A 25,351-nucleotide genomic window follows, 5' to 3' on the forward strand; every position below is an offset into this window, starting at 1 on the left:
GTGATGAGTGGAAAAAAAAATTGTGATTTTTGCTCTTAATTCCATGAATTCTTGTAATGTTCAGAAAAAATGTGAATAGAATTTACAAGATTATTGCAAGATTATGCAATGGTCCCATATCTGTGAGCAGTTCAGGGGAAAAAGCCACTGCTACATGTACTGTCACTTAAATATGATATGAGAGAGAGACACTTCCCCTGCTTCCTGCCTCCTTTTATGTTCTTTGCAATGTGAGTATGCTAACATCTATTTGAAAGTTATTTTTGTCACCTAGGCCTTCTCCTTCACATCTACCTCAGAAGCAATGCATGCATCTGGGCGGCTTGTGTTTGTTTAATCTAAGGAAGAGCAAAATTTTTTCAGATGGCTGCAAAAGCAGGGACAATTGTTTGCCTGAGAAGATGGTGCCATGCATTTGTTTATCTCACCTGTAAGGTGTTTTGTAATCACTTTTTCTGAGATCTAAATGATAATTTTCTGGGTGACAATAGCCAATAGATGCAAATATTGCGTGAATTATACTCCCATCAGTCACCTTGTACTACAACAAAGAAGGAGAAAGAAAATGGATGGTGGTCCTTGTTCTGCAGTGTGATGAGGGCCCTTGACTTGCCCTGAGGCAAATAAACAAAACGGATAGATACAATAGAGTAGAAATTATTGTTTTTCTTCTTTATTCCCCCCCCCTTCAGCTCCTCACCACTTCTGGTTTTGCATAGATGTGATGGAACTGTTGGTTTTGAGTGTTAAATAATATACATACTTATATAAGAACAAGCACTATCCCTTTTTTGTGGGAGTGGTACTGTGTGTTAGGATTTTTTTTCAGACACACGACAGCAGCTTTAAGGGCTGCTGAGATTCTCGCAAAATTTCTTCCTTACGGTGCCGTCCAGTGGAAAAGGCCGGCTGCTGGATGTGTGGTGCTGGGGGTGCAGCTCGGGCACTTGCTCCATGCTGCTCAGCTGTTGCCGTCACGGTGGTCCAAGAGCACAGGTGGCGCTTTGGTACGTTCAGTGGTTGTTCTGAATTAGGTGGTTCTTAGGGGTGGTTTGGTGTGGGTGGGCAGCTTTACGTGTCTGGGGGGGGGTTTCAGCTGGGTGGCTGGGTTTGGTGTGTTTTCGTGCTAAATACAATTCCAGAGGTGGCTCTCTCGTGGTTCTCCAGCACAACAAGAGGAAAAATATTGGATCTTTGATGTTTGCCTTGCAGAAAGTTATCTCTCCTCTGTGTCTTGTACCATTGAACCTGCCTTGTCGCGGCCTGCTTTCTTGTAACCTTGTCTTCGTTAGCAATGTGTTGTACCCTGTCTACACACCAAAGGGCGCCTGGTCCCTGAAAAGCTGTTACGGGTTAGTTATAAAAAAGGTTTAACTGAACTTATTGCTATTGCTGTTTATGATATAAACTGCAAAAGACAGCAGCATCAGTGAGCGGATGTTCTGAGTTGTCCTAAGTTTAGGCTTCTGACCAGATCAGCTCGTTTCATTAGGCTCCTTGACTTCATTAGGTCCTTCTGCAATCAGTAGAGGCAGCGGGTCTTTTCTTTAGGGCAGCTCACAGGAACTGAATTTCAGAGCTCTGAGTCATCTTCTTTTCTGGAAATGTTTTTTTCTCTTTTTTCTCCTTTTTTTTTTTGTTGGCTGTATAGAGAACCTGGAGAGATGAGCCATCTAGGTTGGTGGTAGTATCAGTTGCACCCACAGATGTCAAGTAGGACGTCTTTGGAGGGTGCTAATTGAAGGCATTGGTCTGAAGTGCTGGTGCGAAATACTTCTTACAGTCTTGAAGGAATGCTTACATCTTAAAGAAATACATATATCTGCATTTCATGCTTTTCTAAATGCAGTAGGCCTTTGATAATTGATAGAGATACAAGATCAGCTCCTGAAGCTCCACCATTAAGAGCAAAATACAGATTGAAGCTACCTCTAGTCAGATGGGTTGCACAAAGTAACACGCATCAGTTATTTCAGTGAAGTGCTTGCTGGTGTATGAGCATCTGTATAAGGACAGATCCCTCCTGTGCCACTAACAGCTGTGGATAGGCATTTTCTATGATACTAGAAACTGCTTCAAAACATTCTGTCCAATGGAAGCCCAAAATGTTCTGGTAGGTATTTCTTTCCTATGTGAACTGACAAGCCGGAGGGAAGAGCATTTGAGAGAGCATGCAAGCGTTTGATGCAACCTCATGAATTTGAAAAGGTGGAAGAATTTGTATCTGGCACGATTTGGAAAAGTGCTGTTAAACCAGGCAAAATTTATTTTGTTTCCATTTTAAAAATGGAATGAAAAATTGCTGTAGGAGTTTTTCCCCTATGATGTTACATTTTTGAGTAAAAGCGTAACAACTTGGACACGGGTGGTAGCTGGCTGGTGGAAGCTTAGTCTGTGTGAGGCTGTCCTTGGAGGGAAAGGTTGGGACAAATAACACGGTGAGAGACCCCTTTTACTGACCAAGCAGGTCTGCTGTTTATGACTGGAATTCATCATTTATGGTTGTAAACTATAAACCGAAGGGGAGAGGGATGTGGGTGGCGTAACTCCAGTCTGTGCTGCTGTCATCTGAGGAGTGCACGGTGCTGTCTGCGGGGGGTTGTGCTTTAACCCCGTCACCACACTGAATTCGGTGGCAAGTTAGAGTGGTTTGCCGGTCGGACGTGCAAGGCCAGTCCTTGGTGAAGCTGCCCTGGTTGCAGGGAGACCGCAATTGCATGTCGCCTGCTTGTGTACAGTAGCTGCTCCCACGTACACGTTTTCCCCCTTGTCTTCTCCACTACTCCTGTTCACCTCCTGTGTGCAGTTCTAGCTGCAGGAGGTGCAAAAGGGGCTGCCTGGGCAGACCCCAGTGTTTTCTCTTAGGGCTTCTCTTCATTCTGTCTGAAATCAGTAAGTGTGGACTTGCTGAGCAGAAAAGACAGATTTCCATCTCTAGTGGTCACTTCTTGGTTTTGAGGGCAGCAAGAGTGGGTTTAACTTTGTATTTTGATGAAATGTATATTTAAATTACTATTAAAATGATATCTTAGGAAAAGTGTTTATATATTTATGGAAAAAAAGAGCTAATTTAGATAGTTCTTTGAGGTAAATGTACTTGTCAAAGAATTTATTTGTGTGGTCTGAATGCATTTGACATGATCGTTATTCACTTGCACTGTTTCTTTCCTGTCTCATTATATAAGTTAGCAAACCACTCTAGGGTTACCTTTACTTGTATTTGCATTAGAAATTGCACCATGAAAAATGTTCTTGTTGGGTTGCCTATTACTGAGCCAAGAGCTGTAAATGAAGTGGTTTCTAATTGAAATATAGGAGAACCACAGAACCATTATAATTAATGTACCCTCTGGTTTTTTGCCTTTTTTTTTTTTTATATTACCACATATCTTTTTTTATAAAGTGAACCAAGTTTCTCTTCCTCCTAGTTACACTTAGCTTGAAATACTCACTTCTTGCTGAACCAAGTGCTCCAGACCTGTGTTTGACATGTCTAGCCTTCTGCAGGCGTGCCTGCCTCTGATGCAGTTAGTGTTTCTGTATGCTTTTCTGGGTAGAGTGAACGGTACAAGGAAGAATACCCGAGGCTGCTTTTTTGACTTTTTTTTTTTTTCTTTCTAAATTACCAAATTCACTTATGGAGAACACTACTTTCAGATAAGAGTAAGGAAAAGGTATTTTGTGGGAAAGCGCCTGTGTGAGCATCTTGTGATCTGCAGGCAGGTGCTACTGTGAAGTGGTTTGCTGCTTTTGACTGGGAGGGTGGGCACGTCTTGCCACTCCTGTTTTAAAGGAATACTCCATCTGCTGTCTAGCCAAATCTCTTTCTGAACATGAAAGTTTCCTGCCAAATGTAACATCAAATCAAGAGAAAGGTGGGGTGTTTTCTTCAGCACTCTAAATGTTAACATCCAATATGTCTGAGAGGGTGGGCAAATCCAGATCTTTTTGTGTATCTGGTTCTTTGCTTATTTTAAAACAGCAAATACATGTAATTCCAGTTGGTTGTTAATTTGGAAACAGATAGGCAACTATTCTTTTTATTTGTAAACGGCTCTTTTTTTTGGGTATTTTAGTTAACTAATTTGACATTATCTGCTTTATTCATAGAGTTCTCATCACAGACTATCCAATGTGTTGGATTCCTGCCTCTTGTGATGAATGTTATTTTTACCCTTTTTGCAAAGGCTGGTGCTATGCCACTAAATAGATTTTTTTTTTTTTTTTCCCCTCCCAATGTTAAGGAGATGCAATGAAATATGTCATCCATTCTTAAGATTCAGAATTCATAATGCTCATGTGCTTCGCTCTAATCATCTGCAGTTATAATTTTTAATTTTCTAATTCTGTTTATTGACATGGTACTTCCTTGTTCAGATCTGACAGTCATGAATCATTTAGCAAGTTGGATTCCCATGGAAGATTTTTCTTTTTTTTTTTTTTTTTTTTTTTAAAAGGATGCAGGTGGAGGGAGAAGAACTCCTATCTTGCTACTTTGCCAGATTTAGGAGTAGGAGCTATAAGGATCTTTCCTTCCTCCTGCTTATTACAAACAAAGCAGATGCTGACAGCCCTGTGAGGCCAGAACTGGCCATCTGTGGTGATCCTTCAGGCATGGGAATGGAGTCAAAAGCTTGAATTGTGTCAGGATTTTCCATCTTACCTGAAGTCTTTCAGTTTAGGACTTCCCAAAAAATGTGAACCCACTGGAAATTGTGAAATTCTCAAGTCCAGAGCAAGTTTCTTCTGATACTAACCCAATACTCAGGAAGCAGTTTGTCCATTTGAGGATATGGCTAAAATGAAAATAGAAATGAGCCTACTGTCTTGCTAAAGATTTTATTTTTAATGAGCACCATATTGTTAAGAGCCTGTAAGAAGCTGAGAAATGGAAGCAAGATCTGGAAGAAGTAAGTGATGGTGATTTGGAGTATCTAAAAATGTTCAGGTAAGATCAACCAGAAACCTCTTGCTGACTTGGTGTCCTGTGCCTGGGGACCTATAAAATGTGCCAGTCTCTTGCTTGTATGAAACATCATATAAACATCTATAACTTGGCCAGCAGACCAGTGAAGTCACGTCCACACAGTTACGCTACCATTATTTTCCCAGGCTAAATTGACTGTGTAACCCCCTAAAGAAGTACAAATAGTGATCAACCACAGGTTGCAGAATGAAGTTATGTGTCTGTTAGCGGTGAAGTTGCTCAGAATGTACTTGCTATTCTTTGTGCTTTGAAAAGGATGAAGACCTATGAGCATTCCCAAATCTCATCTTTCTCAACAAACTCATCAGAAGCCTCAAATGAGAGAGGTCTAAGCTCTACCCATCTCAGGATTTCATGTCTTTAGTCCTATGTTGTCCAGAGAAAATTACTAGTAATGTATGTTTTACTATAAGGAATATTTTTCAGTTCAGGAATTGGTAGTTCAGACTAGCCAATAAATCATTAGAATCTCACTTAGGGTTCCCCTGATGGGAATGGGCATAGCTATTGGAAATAGGGTATAATCATTTATCAGATGGATCTCCAAGACCATGGTCTGTAACTGTACCCTGGTTTGCTGGTGAATGTAGAGAGGCATCGCCAGCTACCTCCGCACTGCCTGCATTTAGTTGTGCACAGAGAGTACCACAGAGTTGTTCTTCCTCTTGCACAAACACATTGTCTCCATTCATCATTAGCTCCTGATGTATCTGTGACCTGCAATAGGTCACATCTGGAAGGAGAGTGCTCCAAAAGATATCCGAATGGAAGAGCAGCCTCTGGGTTGTGGGTTCTGCTGGTACACCAGGGGCAAAGAGAGAAGGGTGAAGCTGGCTGGAAGTAAGGCACGCCAGACTGGCACTCCGCTGTTTTCAACAGTTGTTTGCATTGTAATAGTATTTGAGTGTTTGAGAAAAGACCGTTACCTTATCTGTGTGTCAGTGGGCTGGCTCAAGAGAAGGTCTCTGTGGAATGATGGCTTGGACTCGCAGGGCTTCAGAAAGTGTCAAAAAGTTTGATAATGCAATCATAGGTGTCCCTGTGAGGGCAGACGACTTTATACCATCCCTCTTTTTGACAAGGCGGGAGATCTCAAAGGAATGGGGCGTTATGAATGGTCCATTCAAACCATTTCAGCCTTGCAGAACTCAGTGCCTGGAGTTAATGAGATTACTACTGAAACTTTCAGTATGCAAAAGAATTTCATTCCACTATTGAATCTAGACCTGAGTGAAACTCATATGTGGAAGATGGAGAGAGATGCGGCTTTTGGGATAGCTAGGGATTACTGGAAAATATACCAGCAGGACAGTATGGGACCACATAGATTTACCTGAGCCCTGCATCACCAGAGACACTAATGCAGGGGAAGATGAGGTGAAGAATGCCTTAAGGTTTTTCTGTAAGATGGGCTTCCTCCAGGCCAATACCCTGTAGGTAGGGAAACTAAAATGAAAATCATATTTATAGCAGGGAACTTGATATTTAAAAAATGAAATTAAAAAACGTAGGCTCACTGCAGCTCTTTGCTTTTCAAAGGTAATCTTTAGACATTCATGTTTTTATATTATCTGGTACACTGTCTGATACACAGACTTTTTTCTGTAGCTTGAATTTGCAGTCCAGGAGTGCTAAGAACATGGCAGAAAACAGTACTTTTGAGATAATCTTTTGCCTCATGCAGTAACTTCTTATCCAGAAGGCTTGTCTCTGAATCTTCCATGAGGACAATTTGATTTTAGGGGAAAAAAACCAAACCTTTTCTTTGGGTAGGTCCATTGCCTATTAAAAAGGAAAGCATTGTTCTGCACAAGCCAAAATCACATTACTGTTGTTCTGCCCTGATTCTTGGCATCTGAAGGAAAACAAATGTTTGTACATTACGTATTTGGAGGCAACTTGAACTCATATATGCAGTACCTTCATTAAATATTATCTGTCCTTCTTACTGCCTTTTAACTGAAGCACAGTAATGAGAATTCTCCGTTGCAAGATAAAGAAATAAATGTAAGGTTGTACCTACATTGGAGAAAATCCTGTAATAATATTGTTGCCCTGCCCATGAGGTCTCTGCTTGAGATCTTTGTCAGATGCGACTGCTATTTGAACACCTACCTTACACTCACACAGGCTGATGCTTTCCTCCTTTGGATGTAATCCTGGGGGAAGGCCGTTCTGGAACGCCCCAGCACCGTGCTGGATTCGGTCCCCATATGCACACTGTCAGCCTTGCTGTTGGTGGGGGTGAGTCCTGACTCCCACATAGCACAGTGCAGTGTGTGCCACCTGTGTACTTTTTTCAAGAGAAATCTTTCTATCTTTTATTTTTCTTTTCAGTAACATTGTATCCATTTTCATACAACTGTTCAACTCATTATTCAAATAATTTCTAAGAGATGCCTTTCTTGCATGACTTGCATCAATGCTAAAAAAAATTCGTCAACCAAACCACAGACAAACAAGAGCCACCCCCACCCCCTCCAGCCCCACCACTCTGAAGTTTTACAACCTGCACCCAAGCAAAGGACCACGAGGTTTCACCAAGAGGAATAATGGTGTTTCCTTAACGCAAATGCTGGTGGTGTGCTGTGGGAGCTAAGGGCAGGGAAACAAGGGCAAGGCTTAGCATCTCTTCAGGCCGCACCGTGGTGGCACCAGCCTTCGCTTAGAAGTGTGCCGCTGTGCTTTCCGAGTGGGAATATTTTTCATGATGGGAGGGGTTTTTTGAGGCTTGCATCCCTGCCAGACTTGCATGTCCTACCTTCCCTTGTGTCTGGCTGTGTTGAAGCTGCGGGGAGATCTTTAGCTGCTGCCTCTATAAGTAAGAGAGGCTGAAGCACGGCCTGTTCAGGTTTGGCTGGTATTGCATGAGCTGCGTTTGCTTCTGACTTGCTCAGCACGTTTGTGGTATCTCTCACCTTTCATTTCTGTTGCAGTTGTTCTTACCTCCCGTTTTAATTGTGTTCTTTAAATCAACTCAAAATCCTTCCTCGCTCCTCTTCTACAGCCCCAAGTTATGTTTGCTGGTATTTGTGGTGATGAGGGCTGCTAGAAATGGCATATTTCAGTCATGAAGGAGTCCACAGTCAGAACTAAAAATACCTGAGGTTCGTGGCATTACTTTTCAGTCCTCTGGTCACGTTTCTGGTAGCCACTGTTCCTTGGGCAGTTCCCAAAGATGCATCAGTGGGGAGGTTAGCATCCATCCTGCTCCAAGTTACAGATTACTTTTCCAGTCAAATCGCTCAGGCAGATACTCCAGAGAGGCTTGAGTCTGCTGTAAGTGAAAAGTGAACAGAAGGGAAACCACGAGTGTGTCAGCACCACCATGTTCTTTCCAGAATACTGTGATAAATCAGATAACACTGTTCTGAGAATCGCCTGCTTACTAATTATTGAAATAACATTACTTTTTCTTTGTGTCTGTAATTAGCATTTCAGCTTGAGTCTAGGGCTTGATGATAAATGAGCCTTGTATGACATAAGTTCAGTAAATGATGAAAAGCTGAAGTCTGTATTTGCTTACTTTCTTCCTCCGTAAAACAAACAAAACTGAGCTGATCTCTAAGTAGAAATGGTGTCAGAAATTATAAGGTCTAAAGGAGGAGGTTGTTTTTACTTTTATTTCTCCGTTTCCTCATCGGGTGGCTCACAGTACATGTAAACAATACAATAAATAAAAACTATGATAAGTCTAACCTTAGCTAAGATAACCATGGAAAATCCTTTTATGCGTTTCTAAATCAGAGGATAAAAATGCATCTTCTACAAACTGTTAGGAGAATTATAGAGTAAGTCTTTAAAAGCATGATCTGGAGCAGCCTAGATTTCCAGATAGCATACTCTGAAACTTAATATCCACATAAAACAATTGATGAAAAATGTTGATGTAAAAATATCATGTATCCATTAGAGATCGCAGTCTTTTAGAGAGGGAGAGAGAGCAGTCTGAAAAGCTAAGGCACGCTCTATAGACTGGTGCTGAGGTTCTGTCTGCTGTGCCAGCTTGTAGAGTTTAAGACTCAGAACTTGATACGTGGGCATCTGAACAACACCATGCCTGAATGCGAGGCTTATCTGAGCAGAATTTATGCTAGGCGTGTTAACTAGTTTGTTTAAAGATACGAGCTTGTTCTAAAGATGTTGGAGGTCTTTGCAGGCTGCTCGGAGAGATAATTCATAGAGCTGCTCTAGATGACAGCAGATGGGAAATCACAGATTTTAGCAGAAGTCTAATGTCTCAAGAAGAGAAAGAGAAATTGGTGAGCAGGCTGTGGAAGGCTATTCCAGAGGGGAACCTGAACGGCTCAAGTAAACAGTTCGGTAGAATATGTCCACTTCCACCTCCTAGCAACCAAAACTTTTATGAGGTTCAGTTGGCACAGATCCACTTGCCTGGAGGGCGATTATGCGTAATTCAAGCTAGATTCAGGTCACTGTGACCTCAGACAAAACTGGAACTTGAAATGAGAGACAACCCTGGGGTTCCCTGTTGCAGAGCCCCCAGTTCATTCACCTTCGTGCAGAGCACTATGCGAGGATGCCATTTGGATCATGGGGAAATGCAGGCAGACCCTTTTGGTTCCTGAATTGTCTGTGACAATAATTCAAGCTCTGTCTGTGATAGAGCTGAACACGGTATGAAATGGTCAGGCATACATTGCTTTCAGATGGAAGTGTGATGCTTGGTACGTTCCAGTAATTCTGAAGAATGACTTTGTCAACTGATAAGTAAGGTAGAGCCATAGCTGACAAGCAAGTTTATCACCTTCTTCAAAGTGTTTCCCTACGTATAATTCATTCCCAGGAGAAAGTCATGTGGTGGTGTACTGTGCCTGCTATAGAGAAGGCTTCCTCCCTGGTGCTTGTTAGGTGCTCTCTGGAAACTCCTTGCTATTGTTCTGCTAAGAAACAAGCTGGCAATTTTGTCAGAAATAAAGCTTTAGTCATTAATTTATTTAAAAGACCCTTTCCTTAAGGTCCTGTTTTGTTCTTTTTTTTCGCCCCCTCAGCTGTCCAAAAATTAAAAAAAAACACCCAACAATCAAACCAAAATTGCAACAACAATAAATCCCTCAAACCACTGGCCAAATAATTCTCCTTGACCTACCTGGGAAGGGAGACATTACCCTACTCTGTGTTTCTCTGCTTGTATTTCTCTTAGGTAAGTGTTAAGCAGGATGAACTTGCTCCTTGCAGAATGATATGTGTTTACTTTTGTCACTTCTATGTCAATAAGTACTTTTGTAAGGTGTCCTGCGTGCTTTGTCAGAAGTTGGGAAGATTACAGAGAGCGTTGTGCTACTGGACTTGTGTTCAGTGTGGGCAATACCTTGAAAGCGAAGTTAGAGGGGCTGGGAACATGCGTGGTCTAAAATTTAGGCTGTCTTCTAAGAGAAGTCATAGAAGCCAGTTCTCAAAGCTTCAGGGGCTGTGTGTTTGTACCTGCAGGATAGTTGGGCAAAATGTTCATAGCTTAGCTAGGAGACCTTTTGGGAGCATTGTTGTTATTTTTGCAAGTATTAAATGCGAAATCTGAATTTGTTACAAAAATGTGTCCATAAGTTGTGCTTACCCATTCTGCCTCGCCTGCAAGCTGAAGGCACCGTGGTATTAAAAAGCATCATCCTTTCACCTTTTCTGTGCTGTTTGTGGTTACGTGGAATACTAGGAAAGGAAACTGAGGATCAGCAAATACTACCTACTCTACAGAAAAGTCTGTACGAGGGAAAAGATTTCTATAGGGATGGCTAAGAGCTTTGAATGTAATGAAGAAGGTGATACTCAGTGGAGCTAATACTTGTGGGGAATAAATTCTTCACAGAAAGTTGAGAAAGCTGCTGAGTGTCAATGTTCCTCTGAAAATGGTAAAAGTAATTGTAAAAGCTGAACGGTGTGGCATTTAATTATGTAAGGAACCAAAGGGGCTAAAAAAATAATAACCTGGTATATCAGAAAGCAATTTAAAATATAAGCTAGGGAAAATGGAATATTTCTGTCACAATAAGATGAATTCCACCACTGGCAGCATTGATTTCATGTCTAAAGTTTTGTTCCAAAGAGATCTGTAACTATGAAGGGGAGGGGAAAGAAGAAAAAAAAAAAAAAAAAAAAAAGGCATACTCTTGTTCCCTCGACCTCCCAAGCCAACCCATTCCCATTCTCAGCAAGAATGGTGAGAAAGATTTGGATAAATAAACAGACAGGACTTCAGAATTTAATTAGCTCTGTTGGTCGTTCAATCTCTAGTTGTCTGATTTAATTGTCCCTTTCAAAGGGATCATTTGAAGCAGAACTCCATATGCTCTGTGAATGTCAGTAAACTAAGCTTGTTAGTGTACAGTGTGAAGGCCAAAGCTGAATTCTTGTGGGTATTCACAGCCTTTAATAAATAGCGCGGCGGTGCCGAGGAGGAATCGTTCCTTACGCCCACTCACCCTTAAGATGTTTCCCTTCAATTCAGAAATGAATATTCAGTTGAAAAGTTATTATACATCTTGTGTCTTTCAAAATATTCTTGGCACTGCATAGGAGTCTGTCTGCAGAGGGGTGGGATGGGGTTGGTGGGTTGTTTGGTTTTTTTTTTTTCCTCTCCTACCTTCTGCGCGGAGGATCTGGAGCCAAGCAGTAGCTGTTAGACTTTTAGGTTTGTCTGTTTATTTGTTTGGAGTGTGGGGGCTTTTTTTGTTGTTGTTTATTTTGGGTTTTTTTGGGGTTTTTTTTGCCTGGCAGTGCTGTTTCCTGAGCCGTGGAACCCTTGTGCCATCTTCTCAGGGCAGGGATGGCGCGTTAGCATGGCACAAGAGGTCCAGGTGTTAGGTTGTTGGGATCTTGACAGAAGGTCTTGCTGTGAAGTGTTCACAACTCTGCCAAACTGGAACAATTAGGGCTAAAGCTCATTATGGGGAATGCCTGCTTGAAAATTTCTTTTTTTGAGTGATAGGAGAATTTCATTTAGGAGAGTGTCTGTTTTCCAGCAGTTTTGCGAAGGGCAAGAATGGTTTGAGGGTTTTTCAAGGAAGCAGAGTTGTTTATTGATGTCATTTTTGGCGATAATTTTGTATGCATGGTTTCAGTCACCTCATAGTTTAAAGTAAGGAACGGAAATTTTGCAAGAATGTAGGCTAATGGTATTAATTAACGAAAAGAAGGGCTGGCTGAAATGCATTGCGGAACTCCTCATACTGAATGACTGGATGATAAAGTGCCAGAGGAAATTGCCTGTAGATAAACGAAAGCAATGTGTACGGGAGGAGCAGGGGGGCTGACAATGTGGCGTATGCCCTGATGAGCGTGGCACCAGGTGTTACTGTGCTGGAAGGAGCCTTTGTGGTCATCCTGCTACGATGACATCGTAATGATCGGTAAAATGAGTGTCAGTGCCCATTAGTGAAGGCACAGAAAACAAAACAGAAAGCATAAATGTGCCGCTGCGTGAATGCGTAGTGCTCCCCTGTCTGCAATACCATGTGCGCCTCTGGTCCTCCCTGTCTGCCATCTCGCCTCCCCCAGTCCCCAAAAAGTTGTAAAGAAGAAGAAAAATCCAAAGTATGGGGTGGCACAGAGCCAGCAGGAGTCCTTGGTCTGGAAAGTACCTGACGTGGAAGAGACCCGCAAAAATTATGAACGTTGTGAAGAGGGGGATGGGGAGAGAGTGTCTGCTGTCCTTCCGAGGACATGGGCATGAAACAAGCATGAGAGTGTTGTGAAGGGGAAGATGATGGTCGGGCAGCTCTGGGGCTGTCCAGCTTGTACTGCCAGCCAGGGTGCTATCCAAATTCAATAAGGAGAGGACAAGAAATGGGGGGGTGGGGGGGGTACAGGTCATGGACCTGAGGGAAGAGAGCTGAGTAGAGGCAGAGGAGAGGAGGCTGGCTAGGTACTGGAGGGGTGACACCTGGCATGACAGAGAAGAAAATGCATCTTGAAAAGGGGTTCAGAAAAGGACTCAGTTTTGGAGAAAGGACTGGCTTAGGGAAAGAAGAGGAGGAAAGAAGCAAACGAGTGCAGGAGTTGCAGGAATGGGCAGGCAAACCTCTGCCTACCCAAACACGCTTGCTTACAATGTGGGGATGGAAACAGGATTGTGAATCTGAGGTTCTGCTGTTGGCAAAAACCTCTCCAACTCAGACAAGCATTTTGCTAACACGCCTTCCCCCGGTGGGTGATAGCCTGTCACTACCATAATTTTACTTTATTTAACTTGACTGGTCTGCGTAGAGGCCGTACTGGGCTGACGGAAGAATTATTCCAGCTTTTAGACAATACTGTGTAATGGAATATCCTTTTTGAATGGCACCACACAGATAAGATATTAAGCTAACCTCTTTCAGATTAAACGCCAGAATGAAAGTATGCTTTTATAACTTCATTTTAGCCTTATTTTACATAAATGCACTTTATGGGAAAACTGTAAACTGCATTTATTTTATTTTTTTTTTTCCCCTCCAACAAAACTCCTGTCCAGCTTGGTCATATAATGGATTTGCTGTGAAGATAAATTAAACTCCAGTAGTGGGAAGCTGTGTTGGATCCCTGATTAATTTGCTGCAGTTGTTTGAAGTTATGTAATGAAAGACAGAAGGAACTGCAAGCAAGAGTAGTTTCTCCTGGGTAGGACAAGCTGAGCTCTGCCCAAGGCAACTGGATTATACTCTGGCCAGTGCCACAGAGCAGTCGCCTGATGCAGTTGCTCAAGGCAGGCGTCTGCTGGGTGGTCACCAGTTATGCCCGCGGTGGTCTCTTCTAGTGTGAGCCCCTGTTTGCTTTGTGTGACTGGTAGGCATCCGAGCAGTAGCTGGAGTCAAAACAGCTTTACACATAATCTAGTGTTGTACAGTATCTGTTGTCCGAAGTGCTGGATCCTACACGTGAAAAACTAACAGATTTCAGAATTTGTAATCTATCTGTGCCATAGCATCTCATCTGTAAGATGTGTCATTTGTCTAAGAGACTTGCTGTGGAAATAAATGTAATACAGTATTCCTGAAGCATTTCAAATATGTATAAATGAGCATATGAAAGTAATCTTGCATGCATGAAAAATCCCGTCCTAAGAAGAGAATTTGAAGTTCTAGAATTTCTATAAGAAATAAGGTGCAACCAGAAGGCTGAACATGGACCAGGGAAGGGCAACAAAATCATGAAGCTGATGGTTAAGAGAGGACTTCCAGCATGTGGGTAGAGACTATGCTCTGATGTAGTTGTGTTAAGTGAACCGTATTAATGGTACATGATTGATCATGGTCATTGGTCACCCTTGTTGTAATAGAAATAATGACAAGTACAGTAGAGAAAACTCTTTTGTTTCATTGATTTCAAGTAGGTGAGGTTTATTCATTTCATGGGTAAACTATCAGGTGGTATCTGTGTATGGTTAGGTAGACAGGCGGCCACTGGGCAGGAGAACAGAAATCCCGAGTGACCGTGGTTTTTTTTTTGTATTCTCTCAGAATAGCGTTTTGGATGCTCTGCTGGTGATCTATAGGAAGTCTGAGTTCCCGATTTCAACACTGAAGTTCTTCAGGTCAAAGGATACAAAAATCCATCCCGTTAAAGTAAATATAGCTATTCTAGAAGGGTATATGTCCAACATTTCACTTTACTTCGGTGGAGGATTTGTGTATCCTCATCTTTGCTCGGTATTCTTTAAGATCTAAAATCTGCCATGCAGCTGTAGTGTTGTGCTTGGAAGTGCATGGCCTGGGCCAGGCACACTTGACCAGCCTATGGAGCACATGAGTGACCTTCCTTGCTGTCACTGCTCTTCTTGGTGGTTGAGTGGGGCATCTTCATTGGCTAGACATAGGTTCTCCTTGTTCCTAAGCTGCAGTTAGGCCTCAGAGCAGTAGCAGAAGTGCAGGAAGGGGATCAGCATCTTGCCGCACGATTGTAGTCACAGCGGAGGCTGCAAGACCTCTGGGAAATGGCTTTTTGTGGCGACCTGCAGCCAAGGGGAGCTGAAGAGTTGCAACGAAAGTGCTGCCCCCAGGCTGCTGCTGCAGCCTCCTGCCACAGGCAACGTAACTGGTACTGGCGCTTGTGCCATTGCTCCTAGAGCAGCACTGTGTCTTCCTGCTTCTCCGTAAATCTGCTCTGTGAAGGCTCCTGCAGGACTAATTCAGCCTTCATCTAGAAATCTTCCTCTTTTGTGTTGCATTAACTTGCAGGTAGGTGGAAACTTTCAGTTTCTGAACTGTAACGTGGCTGGAGAAAATCCCCATTCTTTGGTGTATTGCCTAGAGTTTTACTGCCATCCTCTATTTTATCCCTGGAAAAATACCTAGTTTAACTTTCTGCATGAAGCTTTGGTGATCAATACGTTACAAGCATAGTAAAGTTCAAGAAATTGCCTCCATTACTATCCTCAGATGAGAAATTGATTTAGCTGCATTCTCTCTCTGCTAATTCGTCTGTGCTTCACGTTCCCATAAAAGGTATTATGTGCTTCTTATTTTCCAGCAGTGTCATCAATCCTAATGAAGAAAGAAGAACGACAATTTATATTGTGTGTATGGGATAGCTGATCTCTGACTTAGCTCTTCATTTGTAAATGTTGCTGTAGACTTCACTTCTCAGCTTCTCTTTACTGTGCTTTGGTTGTATGCAAAATCTAGGGTCTGGGATGGGAACAAAACTGAAGACTATGGCAAAGGAATATAAAGTTAGATTGCTTTTTAATCTACACCTCAAAAAATGAGGTGTTGATTAAGGTTTAATGGAAGGAATTAAACCTCATTTGTGAATTTTATGTACTTTTCAGTATTTGGCCCTGCGTTAATTACATCGGGACTGTTTTTGGTATTTATCAGCCATCAGTTCACTACCTCTGGCTCTAAAATGCCTGAAGTTTTATTCTTTTAACTATGGTATTGCATTGGAGAGCTTTGCATGTATCTGCTAATTAACATACAACTGCATGTGGGTGGTATTGTAGCTCTGATCATTAAGCTGGTATAGTGGGAAAAGCAGCCAAAACAAGAAAAACAGGAAAGGGTTTTCGTGGGCATTCCTGTTATTGCTTTTCCCAGTGTCCATCGACCTGGCCTCTGTAGGAAGTTGCCAGGGATGGTTTGTCTGCAGAATACTTTGGCATTTCTAGGTTTAATACTAGCATTCGTTGTTCCAGAGTAGGTGGATAAATGAAAAAGGAAAGCAAAACTATGTACTGTGACTTTGGTCATTGCTCATGATATAGCAGTTATTTTTAAAACTAAATTTAAATGTCTTGGCAGGTTTATAACAGCTGTGTTAACGTCTCTTTTTTTCACCCTAGTTTATCTCTTTTGGCTCCACTAATGTTATCCTTGGGTTTTCCCTGTGTCTGAATATTTCCTGTTACAAACACAAAGCAATGGTATACGCCTGTCAGTTGTCTAGAAGATTCAATATGCCTGTTATAGACCTAAAGGTGTTAAATATCAGTATGAAAAACAAGTTAGATAAAGTATGAAGTATCTGTGGGCTTATTAAAACCTGTCTTATTTCAACAGAGAGGCAAATTCATGGAATTTGCTGGGAGAAGCTGTCAGCAGATAGCATATAAGCAGGTAACTAACGGTTTGCTTTCAGGGACATTTCTAGCATTTCAGGTCGCATTTGTAGCAAGTCTTGGACAAGCACAGGTTTTAGTTACTGGGACTCAGCACAATGATGTTGTAAGCAAAAACTCACTTGGATCCAAGAAAACCTGTACATCCCTGTGCGTTGCTACCAGCATCTGCCATCAGCTGAGGTGTCCTGTCCAGGAAAGATGTTTTGGGCAAGGTAGGCTTTGTGAGGAGCTTCGCTGTCTCCCGTGGCGCGTGTTTTGCTGGAGTGGGTTAGTGTCTGGATTGTGCTGTGTGTTTGTTGTGGTCGTGGGGGAAGCGGGGGGTGGGAAACAGAGGCTGGCGTCGGGCAGGGTGAGGGAGCTGCTTTTGGATTAGTCTCCCCTACCTTATTGGTGGGCTAAGGGAGGGTACTTGCTCTGTGTGAGGAACAGCTGGACTTGGGAGGGTGGCTTCTTGCTAGATGTAGTAGTGTCACAGTGCTCGGGACCTATTACCAGAGATTTTAAAAGAATAACTTAAATTAAGGGAACCTAGCGCGAAAGGGATGGGAGGAAAACACTGATGGAGGTCACTGAGGTTATCTGTGCCCTTCTCCCACAGGCAGTTGTTTATACAGTTTCTTCTAATGGCTGGAATGTCTTTCTAAAGCCTGGCAGGGCTTGGTGCGAATGGAGAATTTCCCATTGACATCAGAGAGCTGTGAATTGTACCTTAAGCTTCCAGGCTTGTTTTGTTCAGGGCCTTCCCTAAAAGCCATCTTGGCAGCAGTGCCTACGAAAACAAATGTGTTGTTTTGATTTAAATAATTTAAGATGCCTTGTCTAGATATCTCTTCTGCACTGGGTGACAACCTGATTGTATCTCCCACGTCTTCGACTTTCATTAATCCCTCCCTTCCTGATTGCTGTACCTTCTCTTGTTTGTGCAATGCTCGTCATGTAGGTTGTGAGCTCTGGGCCAGCAAATCTCCTCTCCGCAAGAGCATCCAGCCTGTCTTTGGGTTCTGTCAAAGCAGCGTGAGATGCTGTGAAATCTTTACAGCCTCTACCGTAGAGGCACAATGTTGTTTTATTTATTGCACCAACATAACCCATTCCTCATTTTGCAGTAGTCACCAATCTCAGTAAGAAGAAAAGATGAATTTACTCTTGTTTTGGTCTGTAATTTGAAGGAGCGTGGATGTATCAATCCCAGAGATTTGACAATCTCTTACTATTGATATGGGAAAGAGGTTCTCTGTTGTTTAAGGGAGTTGCAGTGCTGATAGATGTCCTCTGCAATAGTGACTTCAAGAACAGAGTAGCATGGAGAAACTATACTGCATAGTCAGTATCTGGTTGTGTTACAACAGGAAGCTCATTCTTGCAGGTCTGCTGTGGTTTGGGGCAAGCTGGTGATATTTTATCAGGTAATCACATGGAGGGAGAAATTAATTTCCCTTCTTTTGCTTTATGTTTAGATACGTCACTTTGAGATCACAGAATGAAAGCAGCATGAAATGTTATGGCGAAGACACCACAGCAAGATACAGGAGTCTCAGAAATATTCAGAAATCAGGTAATGTTGCAGCATGGTATGTCCACTTTCCATGAAGCTGGCTTGTTTAATGAGGCTCAATGCTTTTTGACTGCAGTATGTGTGACACAGGAGATCCCCACACATTTAAAACTTTCTTAAAGGGCTACCTTAGGTAGATTGTCTTATACAAGCAAAATGGACATTACCTTAATTAAAAAAAAAGGCAGCCATGGTGGTCAGCTGTGCATAGCCGTTGGATTTTCCTTGGCTCCATTGCTGGGTACTGACATGATATGCTTGAGAGGGTTTGACTTTTCTGAGGGTCCTGCAGCTGCATTTCTGAAAACAGTATCCTTTGGGGGAGACACTGGGCTCAAAATAGCTGTTCCCTCCCTACTGAAAGCTTAGCCATATGCTATTTTCCCCATACTACTACTTCTGCCTGTTTTTTTAATTGTTTATCTATCTCAGGATGTTTCTTTCTTGCCTGTTTTTGCAGATCCTAGCATATGTTCTCTGACTGTTTCACAGCATTTACAGTTACAGAAAAAGGCAATCGCATTACAAGCTTCAGAGTGTAAACACTGTAGAGGTCAGGAAGAAATGGGTTAAAGTGCATTGTAAAGATGTTCACCTTATACTAAAATTGTGTGCTTATCATGGCTGTGGTCACAACAATAGCCGATGGATTGATGTTTGGGTGGAAAGGCGTAAAAATTTCCCCTCCTCCCCCACATCAACAGCAGTGACCATAGGTTGTAAAGTAGCCACATACAGTAAGTGGGCAAGGTCTGACCTCTCTGTCCTAAGATCTTCGTGCTGGGGTCTTGTCACATCTGCAGAACTAGGATCTTGCTGGGGAAAAGCAAATCACTCAGTTCAGCTATAGAAGTAAACTAAAATATGAAACTGGGGGTAATTTTGATAATAGGACATGTTTATTTTCCAGGAAGCATTAGAGAGTATTGCCCTTGATGTAGGACTCAGCAGAAGGTACTACAATTTATTTCGTCTAAGCAGTCAGTAAACCCAGATTGGCTGAAGAGGTTTCAAATCAAGTTTCATAGATAGCTTTAGCCTTGATCAAATATGCAGTAATGTATTTGTGAATATTAAAAAAAATCATTGTGTTTATCACAAGTGATCATCCCTTTTGATTAATGCTGTCTTCTGTAAGCTCTTTAGTCACTTCGTCATGGAATATGCAATTCAAGTGCCCTTCTGGCCTGAAGTTTTGCATTTTATTTTTATTTTTAGTCAGTATTGTGAGGAGATCACATCATTTTATATTTGCTATTTTTATGAAGTAATGTGATACCTGTTTCAGCTGCAGTTCTCAGAACCCTTCAAAGTACCTCGAAACTGTAACGCCACTTCACTGAGAGCAAAGATAATCAGATTTGTTGAAGCAACATTCTTTGTTTCTTCGGGACTCGTGCAACTGTATCTCCCTTAAACTAAATTGAGTTAATGGCTTTATTTAGAAATCAACCTCCTTTTCTTGAATAACCAGAATTCTGTTAGTTTGTGGGGGAAAAAGCTTTCATTAAATTACCAGTGCCTCAGAATGCGTTTTCTACTTATAAGTTAGATCAAAGGAGAGGAAAATGTTTCTGCTTGTTTGTCTTCCTTTCCCCTCCGCATTTTCTAGAGACTTTCCTGAGATGATCAACTGTTGTTTTTGCTGTTGTTTTTTTGCCCTTTTTTTTTTTAACTTCATTGAGGCAGAGAAATTGCTCAGTTCCTCTCCCAATGCCGTTGTTGCTCTCCCCTCCCCCAAGTCCAATGTGTTCTTTATTAAACTGAATTAGGACATTCTAGTCTCTCTTAAGAGTGGAAATGGGAACAGCTTAAATGAGCAGCCACATGAGACTCAGCAGCCTTTCCAACTGTACTGCAGAAGGAGCTCAGCTGCAAAGAGAATGATAATTTTTGAAGGATTTGTGCAACTGTTGAAGAATTACCAGCATTAATATTAAAAAGCAGCTAATCTGTTTTTCCCCTTTCGTTTTAAGAGTGTATAGCTCTCCTACCATGCTTACTGTAAAATCAGTGTCCTAAATATTTTGCTTGCTTTCCATCCTCTTTTTACTTTAGCAATTACTTTATTTGCTCATGTTCTCGTACACTGAAGTGTTTTTTTTTCTTGTTGGTTTTCCCAAACAACTCCAGCCTTTGGGTTTGTATGCAGATACAGCCATGGATTTGAGACCTCTGCCGTTCAGAGAAAGTCAGAATTAAAGTGCGGTAGAAAACATATGAGCAGTTGTATCCAGGACCAGGATGAAGGTCCTGTGCAGCTTGCTGTAGGTGACCCTGCTTCGGCAGGAGGGTTGGACTAGATGACCCACAGAGGTCCCTTCCAACCCCTACTATTCTGTGATTCTGTGATTCTGTGAAAAGATTTTCAGCCCTATAAACCTTTGTCCTTGAGACATAAAATACCCTATATAAAATTCTTGTTGGTCCTTGAAATCCATATTGTTGTTTTGGTGTTTGTTCTAACCAAAATAGCCATGATCCTGATACCTTTTTGCTTTTGTGAAAAGTCTCTGCCTCTTTTTATTGCTATATCAGATGTCTTCAGGGTTTGTGTAGATAATTAACAAAAAAAGGACATTTGAGTGGAGTTGTTGCCTTCTCACCTCTCTTTTCCTGTCTTTCTCTGCTACTTCACCCAGCCACCTTGCTTGTCCTTAGAAATTATTTATTCTGTTTCAATACTTTGTTGCTTTTGTCACATGCTTATTTCCTGTGCCAACAAAAATGGAGCTGGGGCTTGACTTGTGGCTACACGAAGAGTTACAGAAGCAAACCAAGTATCTAAACAGCCTGTAAGAGCACAGGGACCTCTGAAATATGCCACTCTTCCTCTCCCAGTGCTGTGCTTCTCAGCCATCCAGTATCGCTGCTGATGCTACATCTCAAGATGTAGGGGTAGTGCCAGCTTTGCTCCTGAGAGCTGGGTTTGAGTAATGCAGGTGTGTCCATTCCGAGGTAGTGCTCTTGGTTTTTAAAGCCACTCTTCTCAGTGGGTTCTTAGTGGTGGTTTTACATTGGTAGTGCCCAGCTGAAAATCATGCCCATCTGTGCTATTACTTAAAGGCTGGATTATAGTCAGCCCGTGTGGCAGAGGCTGCTGGTAGCGTCAGTGTTAGCAGAATGGAGGCTATTGGGGAAAGAACTGCTGTATATTGCTGTGTCTGTCCTAAAGGAAATCAGAGGGCGAGATGATGTGAATGATAGTTGTCTTGATTTAGGAATAGCTTAGCAGAAGATCTAACAGCTCTGAATAACAAAACAGGCCAATAAAAACATTCTCGTAAAACAAAAAAAACAACAACAAAAAAAGGCTAAAAGTCGAATAAGATCCATCCTGTTTTGTTTCTATTGAAGCAAAGTGGAGGGGGTATTGAAAGGAGGGAAGGGAACAGAGAACTTCTGGTTTTGGATTTCATTTTATCTGCAGTTAAAAATGGAGCTTGTAATCTAATAGCAAAAAGACAGCCACTTTGAGGAAGCCCTGTCTCGGCCTGTGGGACTGAAGGGCAGTAAGATATAATTAAAACACATCTCCAGTGTTGGGAGAACACATAGCAATGACACATTTCTGTAAGCAGGCATGCCTTGAGTTAAGTATTATGAAAAGTAGTTTAGACTGCTGAAAGTGGTGGTTAAACTTGCTTTAACTGATGAGTTACCATCCTGGAGGGAGGTGCATGAGGAGAGGTTGTGCCCCAGCAAATGAACATCTGCTGGTACTGTTGCTTGTCAGTAGCTGCAGGTGCTCTGTCTTGCAGGAGCTGGTTGAATATGGAGGTCTTTTTCTGCATCTGCCATCTTATCCAATCTACTTTTTTTCAGGCTAAGTAGTAAATCATCTATAAAAGCTTGTAGATTTTTGCTTAAAGTGACACTGTGTCAAGTGAGAAACTTGTTGGACAAACGATAGGATCCAAATTTCTTTTGATACACAGCCATACAACATACTGAGAAGGCTTAGATCAGTGCTGTAATAACTTTACGGCCTATTAATGAGGCTGCTTCCTTCAGCATCTGCTCTCCTGCGATCTTTTGTTATCCCTCTCCATTAACTCAGTTCTGAAACTGGAACTGGCTGGCATTCAGTCCTGGTTTTGCAGCCCACACCCAGTCCAACTTCCAAGCACTGACTTATTTGGAGCGGATGTCTTGGTCTGAAATTCATGTGGATCTAGGCATTTCAATAGTGTGACTGTGGCTTGAGTTGTTGTTCACTAGGGTTGAAAAATTCTGCAGGTTTTGGCTTCTGTGGTGGAAGCTGGGAGTGGTTTTCTATATGTTGCTACTACCATCTTCCTGATATTTCACTGCCCGTCTTCTAAAGTTCCTCTGACTCTCCAGTGATGTAGTTCATGAAGGAGGAAAATCAGATCACCTTTACTGAAGACTGATAACAATGGAATATTCATCCATGTCATGTAATAAGCACCCCTACCCGAGGGGATGCGATACTAGACCTGGTGGTCACCAGTGCGAGTGAGCTCGTTGGGGATGTCAAGATCGGAGGTAACCTGGGCTGCAGTGACCACGCGCTGGTGGAACTAATGCTACTGAGGGAAATGGGAATAACGAAGAGCATAGTCAGGACCCTAAATTTTAGGAGGGCAAATTTCCAGCTCTTCAAGGAGATAGTCAGAAGGACTCCCTGGGAAATGGTCCTCAGGGACAGGGGAACAGAACAGAGCTGGCAGGTCTTTAAGGATGTATTCCACAGAGCGCAAGAGCTCTCAGTCCCCAAGTGTAAGAAGTCGGGCAGAGAAGGGAAGAGACCGGCATGGCTGAGGCAAGAGATGCTGGTCAAACTAAGGAAGAAGAGGGAACTGCACAGGCAGTGGAAGCAGGGACTGGCTTCCTGGGAAGAGTATAGGGAAGCTGCCCGGTTGTGTAGGGATGGGGTCAGGAAGGCCAAGGCACAGCTGGAGCTGAACTTGGCAAGGGATGCGAAAAATAACAAGAAGGGCTTCTACAGGTATGTCAGCTGGAAAAAGATGGTCAAAGAAAGCGTACCCCCGCTCATGAGCGAGACCGGCAAACTGGTAACAGCAGATGAGGAGAAAGCTGAGGTACTCAACAACTTTTTTGCCTCGTTCTTCACTGGCAACCTCTCTCCTCACCCTTCCCGAGTTGATGGATGGCATGAAGGAGACCAGGAGGGTAAAATCCCTCCAGCTGTAAGTGAAGACCAGGTTCGGGACCTCCTGAGGAACCTAAACGTACAGAAGTCAATGGGACCTGATGAGATGCATCCCAGAGTCCTGAGGGAACTGGCTGATGTAGTTGCCAAGCCTCTCCATGATATTTGAAAAGTCATGGCAGTCAGGGGAAGTCCCCAGTGACTGGAAAAAGGGAAACATTGTGCCCCTTTTCAAAAGGGTAGAAAGGAAGACCCTGGGAACTACCGACCTGTCAGCCTCACCTCTGTGCCTGGGAAGATCATGGAACAGATCCTCCTAGAAGATATGCTAAGGCACATGGAGGCCAGGGAGGTGATTCGAGACATCTAGCATGGCTTCACCAAGGGCAAGTCCTGCCTCACCAACCTAGTGGCTTTCTGTGATGGTGTAACAACAAGAGTGGACAAGGGAAAACCAATGGACGTCATCTATCTGGATTTTTGTAAAGCCTTTGACACGGTCCCCCCCAACATCCTTCTCTCCAAATTGGAGAGCCATGGATTTGATGGGTGGACCGTTCGGTGGATAAGGAATTGGTTGGATGGTTGCAGCCAGAGGGTAGTGGTCAACGGCTCAATGTCCGGATGGAGACCAGTGACGAGTGGAGTCCCTCAGGGGTCCGTACTGGGACCGCTGCTGTTCAATATATTTATCAATGACATGGACAGTGACATCGAGTGTACCCTCAGCAAGTTTGCAGATGACACCAAGCTGAGTGGTACGGTTGAGACACCAGAAGGACGGGATGCCATCCAGAGGGACCTGGACAAGCTGGAGAGGTGGGCCTGTGTGAACCTCATGAGGTTCAACAATGCCAAGTGCAAGGTCCTACACCTGGGTCTGGGTAATCCCCGGTATCAATACAGGCTGGGGGATGAAAGGATCGAGAGCAGCCCTGCTGAGAGGGACTTGGGGGTAGTGACAGACAAAAGGCTGGACATGAGCCAGCAATGTGCGCTGGCAGCCCAGAGGGCCAACCGTGTCCTGGGCTGCATCAAGAGAAGTGTGGCCAGCAGGTCGAGAGAGGTGATTCTGCCCCTCTACTCTGCTCTGGTGAGACCCCACCTGGAGTACTGCGTTCAGCTCTGGAGCCCTGAGCACAAGAAGGACATGGAACTGTTGGAGTGGGTCCAAAGGAGGGCTACAAAAATGATCCGAGGGCTGGAGCACCTCTCCTACGAGGACAGGCTGAGAGAGTTGGGCTTATTCAGCCTGGAGAAGAGAAAGCTGCGGGGAGACCTGATTGCAGTCTTTCGGTACTTAAAGGGAGCCTATAGGAAAGATGGGGACAATCTTTTTAGCAGAGACAACAGTGACAGGACGAGGGGTAATGGTTTTAAACTAAAACAGGGTAGGTTTAGGCTAGATATAAGGAAGAAATTCTTTAAAATGAGGGCTGTGAAACACTGGAATGGGTTGCCCAGAGAGGCAGTGGAGGCCCCATCCCTGGAAACATTCAAGACCAGGCTGGACAGAGCTCTGAGCAACCTGATCTAGTTAGCGGTGTCCCTGCTTGCTGCGGGGGGGTTGGACTAGATGACCTCTAGGGGTCCCTTCCGTCCCAAAACTTTCTATGATTCTATATTTGCCAGAATTAAGTTAAGGCACTCTTCCAGGAGAGACTATTACTTGTATTTCCTTACAGTTGCTTGTGTTTGAAGAGGGAGACAGCTGGAGTGTGTAAAGGCGTTTCGGCATCTTGGCATGTCCATGGCTCTCAGTCTGGAGGAGGGAGCTCTGCAAGTTGCAGGGGACCACGCTGAAATGATGGAAATGAAAGTGTTGGAGCAAAACCTTGTCTCTTTTGAAATCAATTGAACTTCCATTAGTTTGAGTCCAGATTCCATCCATAAACTTAAATAGGGTATTTCTCTTTCTAGGCAGTCTACAGAAATGCTTCTGTCCTTTTGCATTTGTTTTCATGTTTGTTTGTAATGATTGTGTAATTGGGATATATCTGTAATGTCAAAAATGTCATAGGTTAAGTAGCATAAATGGCTGTTGGGAAGAGAAGAAATGCAGAACTGCAGAGCCATTGTTACTTTAAAAATCCTGCTGCTTTTAGTTGTTTGATTTAA

General features: G+C 42.9%; 1 protein-coding gene across 7 annotated transcripts in view; it reads left to right on the forward strand.

The window, feature by feature from the left end:
* TRERF1 (transcriptional regulating factor 1) overlaps positions 1–25,351 on the forward strand; it is a 103,473-nt gene that overhangs the window by 54,351 nt on the left and 23,771 nt on the right. For 6 of the 7 annotated variants that reach the window (XM_075412920.1, XM_075412924.1, XM_075412923.1 and 3 more), the window contains one exon: positions 17,999–18,096. The gene's annotated coding sequence lies outside the window, so the exon portion shown is untranslated. Of the gene's footprint in view, positions 1–920; positions 1,008–17,998; positions 18,097–25,351 lie in introns of those variants that run through there. The other variant, XM_009932845.2, reaches the window with a different exon arrangement.

The sequence above is a fragment of the Opisthocomus hoazin genome, chromosome 2, assembly GCF_030867145.1.
Source record: "Opisthocomus hoazin isolate bOpiHoa1 chromosome 2, bOpiHoa1.hap1, whole genome shotgun sequence".
NCBI classification, from domain to species: Eukaryota; Metazoa; Chordata; class Aves; order Opisthocomiformes; family Opisthocomidae; genus Opisthocomus; species Opisthocomus hoazin.